Source organism: Leopardus geoffroyi, chromosome B1, assembly GCF_018350155.1.
Source record: "Leopardus geoffroyi isolate Oge1 chromosome B1, O.geoffroyi_Oge1_pat1.0, whole genome shotgun sequence".
Taxonomy (NCBI): Eukaryota; Metazoa; Chordata; class Mammalia; order Carnivora; family Felidae; genus Leopardus; species Leopardus geoffroyi.
The window spans coordinates 194,714,236-194,727,081 of record NC_059327.1 but is presented as its reverse complement, the minus strand read 5'-3'; the positions used below and the strand labels follow the sequence as shown (position 1 = coordinate 194,727,081).

At 37.6% G+C, this 12,846-nt stretch overlaps 1 long non-coding RNA gene across 1 annotated transcript; it reads left to right on the top strand.

Moving 5' to 3' along the window:
- Nucleotides 1-868: 868 nt before the first annotated feature.
- Nucleotides 869-2,616, top strand: LOC123583613. Its single transcript, XR_006704978.1, has 2 exons — nt 869-2,342; nt 2,530-2,616. It is a non-coding gene; the product is annotated as an uncharacterized LOC123583613 (long non-coding RNA).
- The last annotated feature ends 10,230 nt before the right edge of the window (nt 2,617-12,846 follow it).

Here is a 12,846-nt window from a genome sequence, read left to right as displayed (position 1 = left end):
GGCATGGCCACATAAATATAAAATAAATAATTGGGATTTGTGAGGGGATTTAGCTATCACAGAGCACAGTCATATATAGTGCCCTGCTTAGTCCTTCCAAACCACACCCAATCAAATCTTCCCACTTTTTACCAAGCAAAGGGAATGGTTTTTCATTTGGTTGTTGGCTTTGTGGTTGCTGTTCTGCTAATTTTTAATGAACCGGTATTTAGACTTTCTGTGAAGAGAGTGTATGGAGTTCACACTTTGCTCCTCTGTTCCAAACAAGTAGAAGTGATAAGGAAAAAAAATGCACACACACACTCACCCACACACACCCCACATATGAAAGACATTGCCAGGAATAAATGGGAAAAGAAAAGATTACCTTTCTTGGATGAGGAAAGGAACAAAGACAGATTAGTGAGAGAAATGTAGCCAGAAGCTTCCTGGGCTCTGAGTCTGAAACAGGGCTGTGGGTTCAGCTTCCACAGTGTGAATGAAATCAAAATGAAGCCACCATCCAAGATGAGGAGCTAGGCCCGTGATCCAGGACTAGGCCCATGACTCAAAGCCAGTGGATGGATACATAGGATTTTCCCATAGATGAAAAGGAGAAGGGCTGCCTACCCCTACCCAGAGCTATAGATTGTAGGAAGCTTCAGGCTTGAGAAAGCCCAGAGGACACAGGCACCATCTCTCAATAAGGAATGAAGTCAAGAAACATGCTAACTTGGAGACTGGATCTACAACATTCCCTTCATTGTCGTATGTGGAACTGGTTTCCTTAGATGCTTAGGTAAGACATGGGGATCTATACATGGGCCTGGGAGCAAGAAGAAGGCAACTATCAAATCATTAGGGAGGGTGGGATCAACAAATATGGAGGGAGAGAGAGAAATATAATTCCTTTTTAATTCTGACTCCAGTTTTCCTTCCCAGCCTAACCCTGATGGAATAGAAACCAGGAATTGGAAATGCTGGATACCACTGTGGTTGGAGATACAGTGGAGCAAATACTAGAAAGAATAATTAAAAGTATATATATATATATATATATATATATTCTACACCCAAATATATATACACACCCAAAGTGTATGTGTGTGTTCTATATCCAAAATGACAGAATTAATGTCCAATTCCACTCATCTCCAGGGCCACAAAAGACTGGAAGTATAACATTGGAGCTCTGAATGAAAAGGCTCTGGATTCAGGGACACCAGGCATAGCTGAGGGAAGGTGCAGCACTAAAAATGCTGAAAATAAAAGCCCAGCACCTATTTTCACTCAGCTCCTACAAAGCCATCTGCCAGGCTTGTGCCCACAGACAAGATACTGGAGGACACTAGAATTCCATAGAAGATGGATAATCCAAGTGAAAAGACTTACAGTTACTAAACAGAGATTCCATGAGGAAATAGTGATCTACTCAATTGGTCAGTAGTGAAGCCCACCACTCAACCAGTCCTGACTCCACAAGCTGGATTTCAATGAGCTTTTAAATGATTTTTTTTCAATATAAACGAACAGCAAAGAATCACCAGCTTCTTGAAAAATACTTATAATAAACAGACCAATACAACTATAAAAAAAATAAAACAAAGAAATGGATTAAGTACAGGAATCATGATATCGTCTTTCAAAAGCATAAAAATTCTTATAAAGGTAAAAGACATTACAACTATGAAACAAGAATGAGTACTATTGAAAAAGGGACAGTCATAAAATAAACAAAGAAGGACTGTTTTCAATTTTTAATTCAATATAATATTTGGGAGATATGCTGAGTCAATCTCCTGGAACCAAAGCTCAAAGAGCTAAATATAGGAAATTTTTTAAAAGAGAGGATCTGTTTAGGAGGGCCAACAGCTAAGTATTAGGGATTTGGGGGGTGGGGTGGGAAGGACAGTAGAGAAATACAGGGAAAGAAATAACCAAAGACATAGTACAAGAACTTCCCAGAATTGAAGAACATGAGCATAGAGATTGAAGGGCACCACTGAGTGCCCAGTGCAATAAATGAAAAAAGACTCACACTAACGCATTGTGTTTTAAAATTTTAGAACACCAAAGGTGAATACAAGATCCTAAAAGCCTCTAGAGGGGGGAAAAAGAAAAAATTATAAATACTCATACATCAAAGTGGCACTGAAATTCTTTTTAGTAACACTGGATTTTAGAAAAAAATGGAGAACTATCTTCAAAATTTGTAAGTGGAGTGATTTTAAACTTAGAATTCTATACCAGCACAAACCATCAGTCAACTGTGGAGGTAAAGCAAAAAGTTTTCCAAGCCAGCAACATCCTCTCACCCGCCATGAATTCAGAAAGATAACACGAGGTGTGTTCTACCAAACAAGGTAGTAAACTTTATTTAAATTTTTTTTTTCAACGTTTATTTATTTTTGGGACAGAGAGAGACAGAGCATGAACAGGGGAGGGGCAGAGAGAGAGGGAGACACAGAATCGGAAACAGGCTCCAGGCTCTGAGCCATCAGCCCAGAGCCTGACGCGGGGCTCGAACCCACGGACCGCAAGATCGTGAAGGTAGTAAACTTTAAAAAAGAAAACAGTGGATACAAAAATATAGGGACTTCAACCCAGGAAGGATGCAAAGGTAATTCTAATGATGATGATAAAAGAATATCCCAGGCAACAGCTGCTCTACAGGTCCATAGATCAGAGCAGATCAATGCACAAAGATGTAAGCCTTCAGGGAAGACGCACCTGTCTTTTTCTGTTTGACCATTCTCTCTCTCTCTCTCTCTCTCTCTCTCTCTCACACACACACACACACACACCTGATATATTGCTTAAAGAGTATGAATATACTAAAAAGAGATTACATTACACTTTTGTGAGTCTTAAAATGAGTTAATAGTAGGTGTACAAAAAAACTAAGCAATAAGGAATGTATTAACTCTAGAGAAAACCATATATAAAGTATATATGTACACATATAAACAAGAAAGGAAAATCAATCCTAGTATCCTACATTGCTCAGTGGAGAATAATATTTATGCACCATAATATAAATACTCACTTAAACAAAAAATATGATATAACTATATTAAAAGAGTGATAGATAGAAAGAAAATTATTCATTCTCCAAAGTAACAAATAAATAGATAATACCTAAAGCTTAAAAGTAACAATATGTTAATATCTAAAATTTAAAAACCAAGAAACAGCAATATATTAATATTATTTAGAAATATGGGGGTAAATACAGAGACACTGAAATATTTAAAAGAGGTTGCCCCTGGAGACCAATAAACAGAAGTGGATTCTGCTACTATAGAACTGTTTGAGTTTTAATACATGTTCATATGATACTCTGAAAAATCAAATTAAGTTAAGAAGGGAAAATACAAAAATCCATTAATGTAATATACCATATTAAAATATTAATGACATTACTTTTTAATTAAAATTTTTTCAAAACCTTAATAGATATAGGAAAAACATATGAAATAACAGAAATCATTCAAGACAAAATGCTTAAGAAACTAGTAGTAAAATAAAATATATTTAACCTAAAATAACAGCAAATAGCATATTTAGTAAGTGTTGCTTTAAAAGCATTCAGGTTAAGTGAAGAAACAAGATGATGGTGTTCCCTTTCTCTGTTTCCATTTGACACTGTATTGGAGGCCCCAGACAATGCAATAAGATAAGAAAAAGAAATAAAAGATATAAGTATTGGAAAGGATAAATTGTCCTTATTTCACACAGTAAAATTCTGTCACAAAGCATTAAGAAAATTTATAAGACGGCCATTTAGAATTAAAAGGAGAGCACAGCAAAATTTCTGGATATTAGATCTGCATATCAAAGTCAACAAGAAATTCTAGGATAAGTGCAGAAGAAAGACCTCTAAAAAAATGCTCACTAGATCCATGTTTATTTCAAGAAAATGTCAGAAACCACTAGGATTGCCTGGATGGCCCAGTGGGTTAAGCATCTGACTCTTGGTTTTAGCTCAGGTCATGATCTCATGGTTCATGGGTTTGAGTCCCACCTCAAGCTCCCTGCTGATAGCACAGAGTCTGCTTAGGATTCTCTCTCCCACCTTCCCTGCCCCTCCCCCCTCTCTCTTTCTCTCTCCCAAAATAAATAAACTTAAAAAAAAAGAAACTGTTAGAAACCACTTATATTTATCACTAGGAAATCACTAAACAAATTATGTAATAAATTATAAACAACAAGTGTATGAAAATGGATAAATGTCAAAAATGTAACTCCAAAGAAAAAATAAGTTGTAAAGTGTTAAGAATAGTATTCTAATATATTTAAATGTAAAAAATATGTTCTTTATTGATATGCTATAGATTACAGTTAGAGTAAACTGTTAGACACAAGGACTGAAGAAATAACAACAAGCATGACAGTCTATGTTTTTCTCATATAAAATATATCCAGAGAGATAGACCATCCAAGGTTTATAGGGCCAACCTCTGAAGTAATTAGATTCCCAGTCTTCTTCCAGCTGTTCCTCTGTCATCAGAGAATGTCTCTGATCCTTGGGGTTCAAGATGTGCATTGTAATTCTGACCGTCACATCCAACTTCCAGTAGCATGAAGAAGAAAGGAACAAAGAAGATGTTTTTTTCTTATTTTTGAGAAGATTTCCAAATAGTTGACAAAACACTACTGCCTACTCTTTATTGGCCAATTCTTAGTACTAAGAGTACACCTATTGCAAGGGCAACTAGGCAACAAAATCTTCCTTGTAAAAATCGAGATTCATCTGTTCCAAGGACAAAAAGGAGAATGGATTATGGTAGGCAAGGAGGTAATAGCAAACATCCAGTTTACAATAACATTCTACTGGGTTTTAGAAGTTATCTCTAATTAATGAGGAAAGGAAATGGCATGTGAGCACATCATGCAGGGAGTTTGTTTCTGTGATGGTTATTTCTTTTTTCTTTTAAGTTTTTATTTAAATTCCAGTTACTTAACACACAATATTAGTTTCAAGTATACAATAGAGATTCAACATTTCCATGCAACACCCGGCATTCCTTACAATGTGATGGTTATTTCTTAAAAAACATTTGAAACAAATGTGTCAAATATGTAAACATTGACAAAGCTGGGTAGTAGTCTCATGGATATTGTCCTATCATTTCTTTTTCCTTTCTCTAAATATTCCACATAATTTTAAAAATCAAGTTAACTTTTAAAAGTTTAATTTATTCACCACAGTTCTATTAAAATCATTCTTTTTTTAATGTTTTAAATGTTTATTTATTTTTGAGAGAGAGAGAGAGACAGACAGCACATGAGCGGAGGAGGGGCAGAGAGAGAGGGAGACACAGAATCCGAAGCAGGCTCCAGGCTCTGAACTGTCAGCACAGGGCCCAACACGGGGCTCGAACTCACAAGCTGAGATCACTAGCTGAGCTGAAGTCGGACGCTCAACCGACTGAGCCACCCAGACGCTCCTAAAAAAATCATAGTACGCGCACACGCCCACATACACAAACAACTTGAAAAATAATAATGATTCCTAAAAGACGCACACTTCACTACAAATTCTCTCCTACCTGGAGGTCCAGCTATTTTAATTTTTATAGTAAAATCTCTGATTCATCAAATTACTAAAGTTTTGACTACCCCGATAAATCATCATTGCTGTTAACCAGCATTTGTTGAATTCCTACTACATGGAGGTAACAGTGTCAGGCTTTCTTCTAAACAACACATTATCGAACATGTGCCCGGTGTCAATTCACTTGTATTGGCTTGTGAATTATGAAGGATTCTCTAAATTTCTGATTCCCTGTGCAAAGACCAATGGACTCCCCTACTGATTCAAACAGTTGTTCTAGTGAGAAAAATGGACATGACACCTTTTTCAGAAGCATGCAGGCTGTGAGCACATTCTTTCACCCCTCTGCCAAAAATCTATTGAGCAGCTAAATTGAGCCCCCTGGCTGCACAGATCTCTGCTTGAGAACTTCCACTGAGGAGCATTTTATGATACCACCACCCATTAGATGGACATTAAATTAGATGCCCCTTCCTTTGCTTGCTTATATCTTAGAATGCTTCCTTATCTCACCTCCTTCTCTATATTCTGAATGCCTGTTTACTTGTTTATCTGCCCCCAAAGACAGACCTCTCTATGGGGGAAGATGCACCGTTTGGTCACTGCGGTATTCCTAACACATGGCCCAGGGTACGATACAGAGTAGTTCAATATATATATATATATATATATATATATATATATATATATATTTTAATAAGTAAGTGCCATTGACCTAAACACTGGTGTTTCTACTTGATCAGAACAAAGACATTTGGATTCTGAAGACTTCCTTTATTGCTTCTAATTTACAAAACTATAAAACACTGCCAAGCGCACAACTCACAGAAATTAATCTCTGAATATTAATTTTACAGTAAGTGCTCTTGGAATTTGCTTCAACTGAGGTATCAGAATTTAGAGAGTTCAATTACTGGGAAAATATTCCTACTACCAACAGAAGAATCACAAGGAACAATCCACAACTAGGCTGGCATACTGAAAGATTTAGTGTGAATAATGGATTTTCAGAATGTCTACATCATCAAGAGAAATAGCAAAGGAAAACAAAATCTCTGCCCAAATGTTTAGGCGCCTCATTCATTTCCTGTTTTTCCAGTAAATTCGCATTAGACACAACCCTTAACCTTTTCAGACCTTAGTTTATGTGGAGATATACGAGGCTTCCCAAAGCTTTACAAAATCAGTGCCTGAAGCCTCTTAGGACATACTGTTTCTTAATCTTTTCCAGCTAATGCCTCTCAAAAATCACACTGTTAAAAAATCTGGGTTCCATCCACTTTTTAAAAGAAGGCAATGACCTGCACACATGTCAGGAAACATTATTCTATTTATCATCTGTAATTTTTTTTAATTTTTTAATATTTATTTTTGAGGGAGACAGAGGGAGTGGGAGCCGGGGAGGGGCAGAGAGAAAGGGAAACACAGAATCCGAAGCAGGCTCCAGGCTCTGAGCTGTCAGCACAGAGTCCAACGCGGGGCTTGAACCCACGAACCATGAGATCATGACCTGAGCCAAAGTCAGATGCTCAACCGACTGACCCACCCTATTTATCATCCGTATTAAGTTTAAGGACTTAAAAAGCACTAGAGTAGTGTTGTTGACAATATTATTATTGCCTTTTGTAGTAGGTTATATAGCATTTCCCCGAAATTCACGTTCGCTCAGAATCTCACAATGTGTCCTTATTTGGAAACAGGGTCTTTGAAAATGTAATGAGTTAAGGATCCCAAGATGAAATCACACGGGATTTAGGGTTGGCCCTAAATCCAACAACTTCTATCTTTATGAAAGGAGGAATGAACTGAGAGACATTCAAAGAAGAGGCCACGAGAAAACATGGAGGCAGAGATCGGGGTTATAGCTGCCATAGCCAGGGGCAGCCAGGGACTGTCAGAAGCCACTGGAATGCCCAAACAGGCAAAGAAATTTCCTCCCCTAGAGCCTCTGGAGGGAGTGAGGCCCTGGTGACACCTGGATTTCAGATTTCTGGACTCCAGAGCTGTGAGAGAATAAATGTCTGTCATTCAAGCCCCCAGATCGTATCACTTTATCATGACAGCTTAGAAAACTGAAACACTATTGGCTTTGAAAACACCAAACCAATAATTGCATCACTGGTGAAACACAGTAAAATTATCATGCTATGGCGAAACACAATCAAAAGTAATTTTATTACTGGGAAGGATATAAGGAAGCAGGAATTCTTAGGAAGCATTAGAAAAACTGGGCTCTACCTTGGCCACAGCCAGGCCCCATGATCTGCGACGAGTACAGAACAAAACAGCGCTGATTGGGGCAGTAATCAGTGTTCCTCTCAAGTGCCCAGTAAAAGTGGTCAATTACATACCATGTCAAACGCATTGTTTTTTCTTAACTGAAAAAGAAGTTGGAGGGGCGCCTGGGTGGCGCAGTCGGTTAAGCGTCCGACTTCAGCCAGGTCACGATCTCGCGGTCCGTGAGTTCGAGCCCCGCGTCAGGCTCTGGGCTGATGGCTCGGAGCCTGGAGCCTGTTTCCGATTCTGTGTCTCCCTCTCTCTCTCTCTGACCCTCCCCCGTTCATGCTCTGTCTCTCTCTGCCCCAAAAATAAATAAACGTTGAAAAAAAAAAAGAAAAGAAAAGAAAAAGAAGTTGGAAATTGTAGAACTCCATAAATACAGTAAGACTTGAAATTGTTAGCACTTCTCAAAGTCTCATGTTTCAGACACTTCCCCAGTATTGGCTTGTCACCAGCCTGTGCATTACGCTGACACCTGTTTTACAGATCGCACACAATGGGTTGGAAGCTCCGCGAATACAGGGAATTTCACCCATTTGTTTGCTGAACGTTGCTCGGCACATACCAGACACTCGACATATACTTGGTGAGTTAAATGGACCTGAGACTTGCCCAAAGAAACACAGCTAGTGAGCAGTGAAACCAGGAATCCAGGGTTCCACCCGGGTAATAACGGCTTTCGGAATCATATTCTTAACCAGCTCCCCCATCCTACCACTGACAATGCAAGTGGAGACTTAAATTTCAAAATCTTTATTTATTTTTTTTAACATGTATTTCTTTTGGAGAGAAAGAGAGACAGAGCACGAGAGGGGGAGGAGCAGAGAAAGAGGGAGACACAGAATCCGAAGCAGGCTCCAGGCTCTGAGCTGTCAACACAGAGCCCCACGCAGGGCTGGAACCCACGGACCGCGAAATCATGACCTGAGCCAAAGTCGCAGGTTTAACTGACCGAGCCACCCAGGCATCCCTCAAAATCTTTAAATAAACCAAGACAAACCATTCCAGAAAAATTGCAAAACAGTGAAAAGAAAATAATCAGCCAGTAATCTACCACTTAGTTGGTGAGCATTAACATTCTGTTGCTATTTCCTCCTGGGGCTTTATTCTCTTTGTGTTATATATGTCTTATCCCAAATTTACGTTCAAACTTAAATACACATTCTGGTTTTTAAATTTGTCATTGTAGCAAACAACATCTCTACACCATTATAAACTCTTAATGGACAAAACATCATATATTCTATTGAGAGATTGTTACATAATTTACTTCAAGTATTCCCTATTTTTGGACATAGGTCATTTCCATTGTGTTTTTCACCACAAAGAGTTCTCCAGTAGATACCTTGGCTCATAAGCTTTTAACAGTATTTATGATTATTTCCTTAGGCTATGTTCTAAAAAAGGGTGCCTGGGTGGCTCAGTCGGTTGAGCTTCTGACTTCAGCTCAGGTCATGGTCTCACAGTTCATGGGTTCGAGCCTCATGTCTGGCTCTGTGCTGACAGCTCAGAGCTTGGAGCCTGCTTTGGATTCTGTGTTTCCCTCTATCTCTGCCCCTCCCCAGCTCATGCGCTGTCTCTCTCTATCTCTCAAAAAAAAAAAAGTATAAGTTAAAAATTTTTTTTAAATAAAAGTAAAAAAAGGATATGTTCCAAAAAATAAATCAATAAATAAAAGAAAAAGACTCCTAGGTCAAAGGGTATCAAAATTATAAAGGCCATTTTTACTATCTTCTGATAAAATACTTTCCAAAAGGGGCATACCAGTTTATATTCCCACCAGCAACGTATGAATGTAAGAATGGAATGGAATGGCTACTTTATACACTAAAATATTTACTAATTTCATAAGCAATAAATGATACACTATTTTAATTTGAATTTCTTAGAGGCTCGAATATATACACGCCTATGCTATGACCCACCAATTCACTCCCAAAGAAATATTTAAGAGAAATGAGAAATGAGTGTGTGTGTATCTACCCTAGGAGTTCTGTTCATAATACCCAAACACTGGAAACAACACAAATGCCTACCATTGGTAGAATGGATAAATCAATTGCGTATTTTCATAAAATGAAACGCTGCAAAGCAATTTATAAAGAATAAACTACTACATGCAACAAATGGGAGCCTCTCAAAGAAATTATGTTACATAAAAGAAGTCAGTCACAAAGAGAAAATACTTTACAACCTCATTTATATTGTGTTCAAGGACAGGCAAAACTAACCAATCATAATGTAAGTCAGGCTAGTGATGGGGGAAGATTGAGTGTGAGTATTGACTGGGAAAGGACATGATGAAGGCTTCTGGGTACTGGAAAGTTTCTAAATCTTGATCTGCACGTGGGCACATGGGTGTATACGGGTGTAGAAATACATTAAGCTTAAAATCAGTTCAATTTATTATTACAAAGGTTATATACCTCTATGGAATGGAAAAAAAATGTGAAGATAAAAGCAAATAACAAAGCATGAATTTTGAAGGACCAAAAAAGTATACGAACCCTCTTGTGAAGGTCCTTTAAGGTAAATGGTTCATTGCTCCATTTTATGGGAGTGAGAATTGGTTTTTGGATGATATCATGCTTTGCTGTTCAGGGAGTTAGATAATGAACTCACTGAACTATTTACACATATGTTTGAAGGTTACAGAAAACTGGAATGGTGCCCAAAAGACTCAAAAAGTAAAGGAAGTCATTTTAGCAATTACCATCTGGCTAATATACCACTTCAATTATTATTTAAATTACTCTTTTAGGGACAAAAACTGATAAGCATAAAAAGAGAAGAAAAGCATATAAAAGTCTTCAATAACTGGGAGTGGAACGACACTAGGAGTGAGAAGAACTACATTCTCATCTGAAATTTTCAGTATCCAGAACACCACGGTTCCCTGATTTTCTTCTACCTTCCTCTTTTTCTCGTTCTCCCTTAGGTGTCTAATAAATGTCTCAAATTTAAGATCTTGATTTTCCATACACCCCCGACTCCCCCAAATGACTGCCCTCCCAGCTTCTCCAGCTCAGGACAAAGTAACAACACATCGCTCAAAGATCCAAATCCACACACAGAGAAGGGTCATAACACGGGATAGCCCTCTTCCTCATTTGCTTTCATTCATACCACTTATCACCACCTCCCATGTCATATACTAGCATTTTTATTAACTGTGCCTCGGAAAGAAGAATGAAAGGGGTTTTGGTTCATTACAGTCTCACCAGTGCCTGGAACAGTACTTGGCATGTTGTAAGGCACCTGGAATATGCTGGCTCAAGAATGAATCATATATTGTACATCATATAATCTGATTGAAATAAATTTGTAATAATAACAAAAAGGACCATCTTTAATAGTGCTATCATTTACTCATTGGGTTACTGTAAGGTTTAAATGAGATAGATTACAGAAATTATCTTTTACTTTTTTTTGGGGGGGGGGCTTGGTCATAAAATTGCAGATTGCTCAGCTGGTCTCTGCAGGATGATGGCCTCACAACTCTGACACAGGCATTTGTAGTTGGTAGTCAGAAAGTGTGTGTCCTGACTCCGTCCCTGATTATTAACTGGAGACCCTTAGGGTATATGTATAATCTCGCTGAGTCTAGGTACTCTCATCCATAAATTGAAGATAATTAAACTTGCCTCGCAAGGTTATAATGCAAATTAGTTTAAATGATGCAGTGTTTATGAGCGTGCCAAGCAAGTACAAGGTCCTCAAAAAAAAAAAAACTGACAAAAAACACGGGTGTCTGCATTTATGTAAATTATACCATTGAGCATTACACTTTCTTGAGGGACCAAGTATTACTCCTAAATAATATTTATTATCCTTTTTTCTCATTATAAAGACATACTTACTGTAGAAATTGTGAATCCTCCATAGATATGACAGTTGCTTAGAATTCTACCTCCTTAAAGAACATGACTTATAAAAGCTGTATTTCTTTGTTTTGAGGTTTCATTGGTAGTATATAGAGCTGATTTACAGAGTTTATAGAGTTTATAATTAGAATAATACTGTTAATAAAATTTTTGTGATTATCTCCCTGAGTGAAATCCCCAGGTGGAATAACTGTATAAAAGGGAATGGAAACCATTGGAACTTTGAATGCACTTTGCCTAATTTTCTCCAAAAAAACATGGCATTAATTTGTACTAAAGTCAGCAGTATGCATTTGTCTATTTTCCTCACAGCCTCATGAACTAGTGAATTGAAGCATGGGGGAAAAGCACAAATACCATCGTGATACACAAACAAAAAATCTTACTATTATTTATTTTTATATTTAATACTATATTTGATTACCATTTTTGATAATGACATCATTACATTTGTAAAAATAAATATTATTTTTTTTTCAACTCGAAATGTAAAACCCCATCATCCAATAGTCGTGGTTTCCAACTCTTGCTGCTATGATTCCAGACATCTCTCTGGATAGAAAGATATAAGGACAGGGAGGTATTTAGAGAACAAAGGAGAGAAGGAAAAAGGGTGAAAATAGGTGCTATTTCATTATTCCTGGATTCTGTGTTGGTGAATTTGTCTACAGGCTGTATTGTGGTGATCATTTTACAATATATATAAATATCTAACCACTATGGTTTACACCTGGAACTAATGTAATATGTCAATTATATCTCAATTAAAAGGATTTTTTAATAAAAATCTGTTGTAACCCCAAAATCAATACTTACTGCACTTACTGAAGTATTCACTGACGTGCACGAAGCAGCAAAAATGTTGAGTCACACAACTTGAACGTTCCCAGCTGAGGTCAAACAAGCAATGCTCTGTCTTCCTGTTTCAGAGTAAATAAGTGTCCTTTGTGCAGTCCATTTAGGGCCAAAGTTCTTGCATTTTTGTGCTTTTTGTTAGTGATTTCACTACTTAAAATGGCCCACAGGCACAGCAGGAAAGTGCTATCCTGTGCTCCTAAACTTGAGAGGGATATAATGTACCTTATGCTGGAAATGTGTATGTGAGATAAGCTTGTAGCAGCCTGACTTACAAAGCTGTCAGCCCTG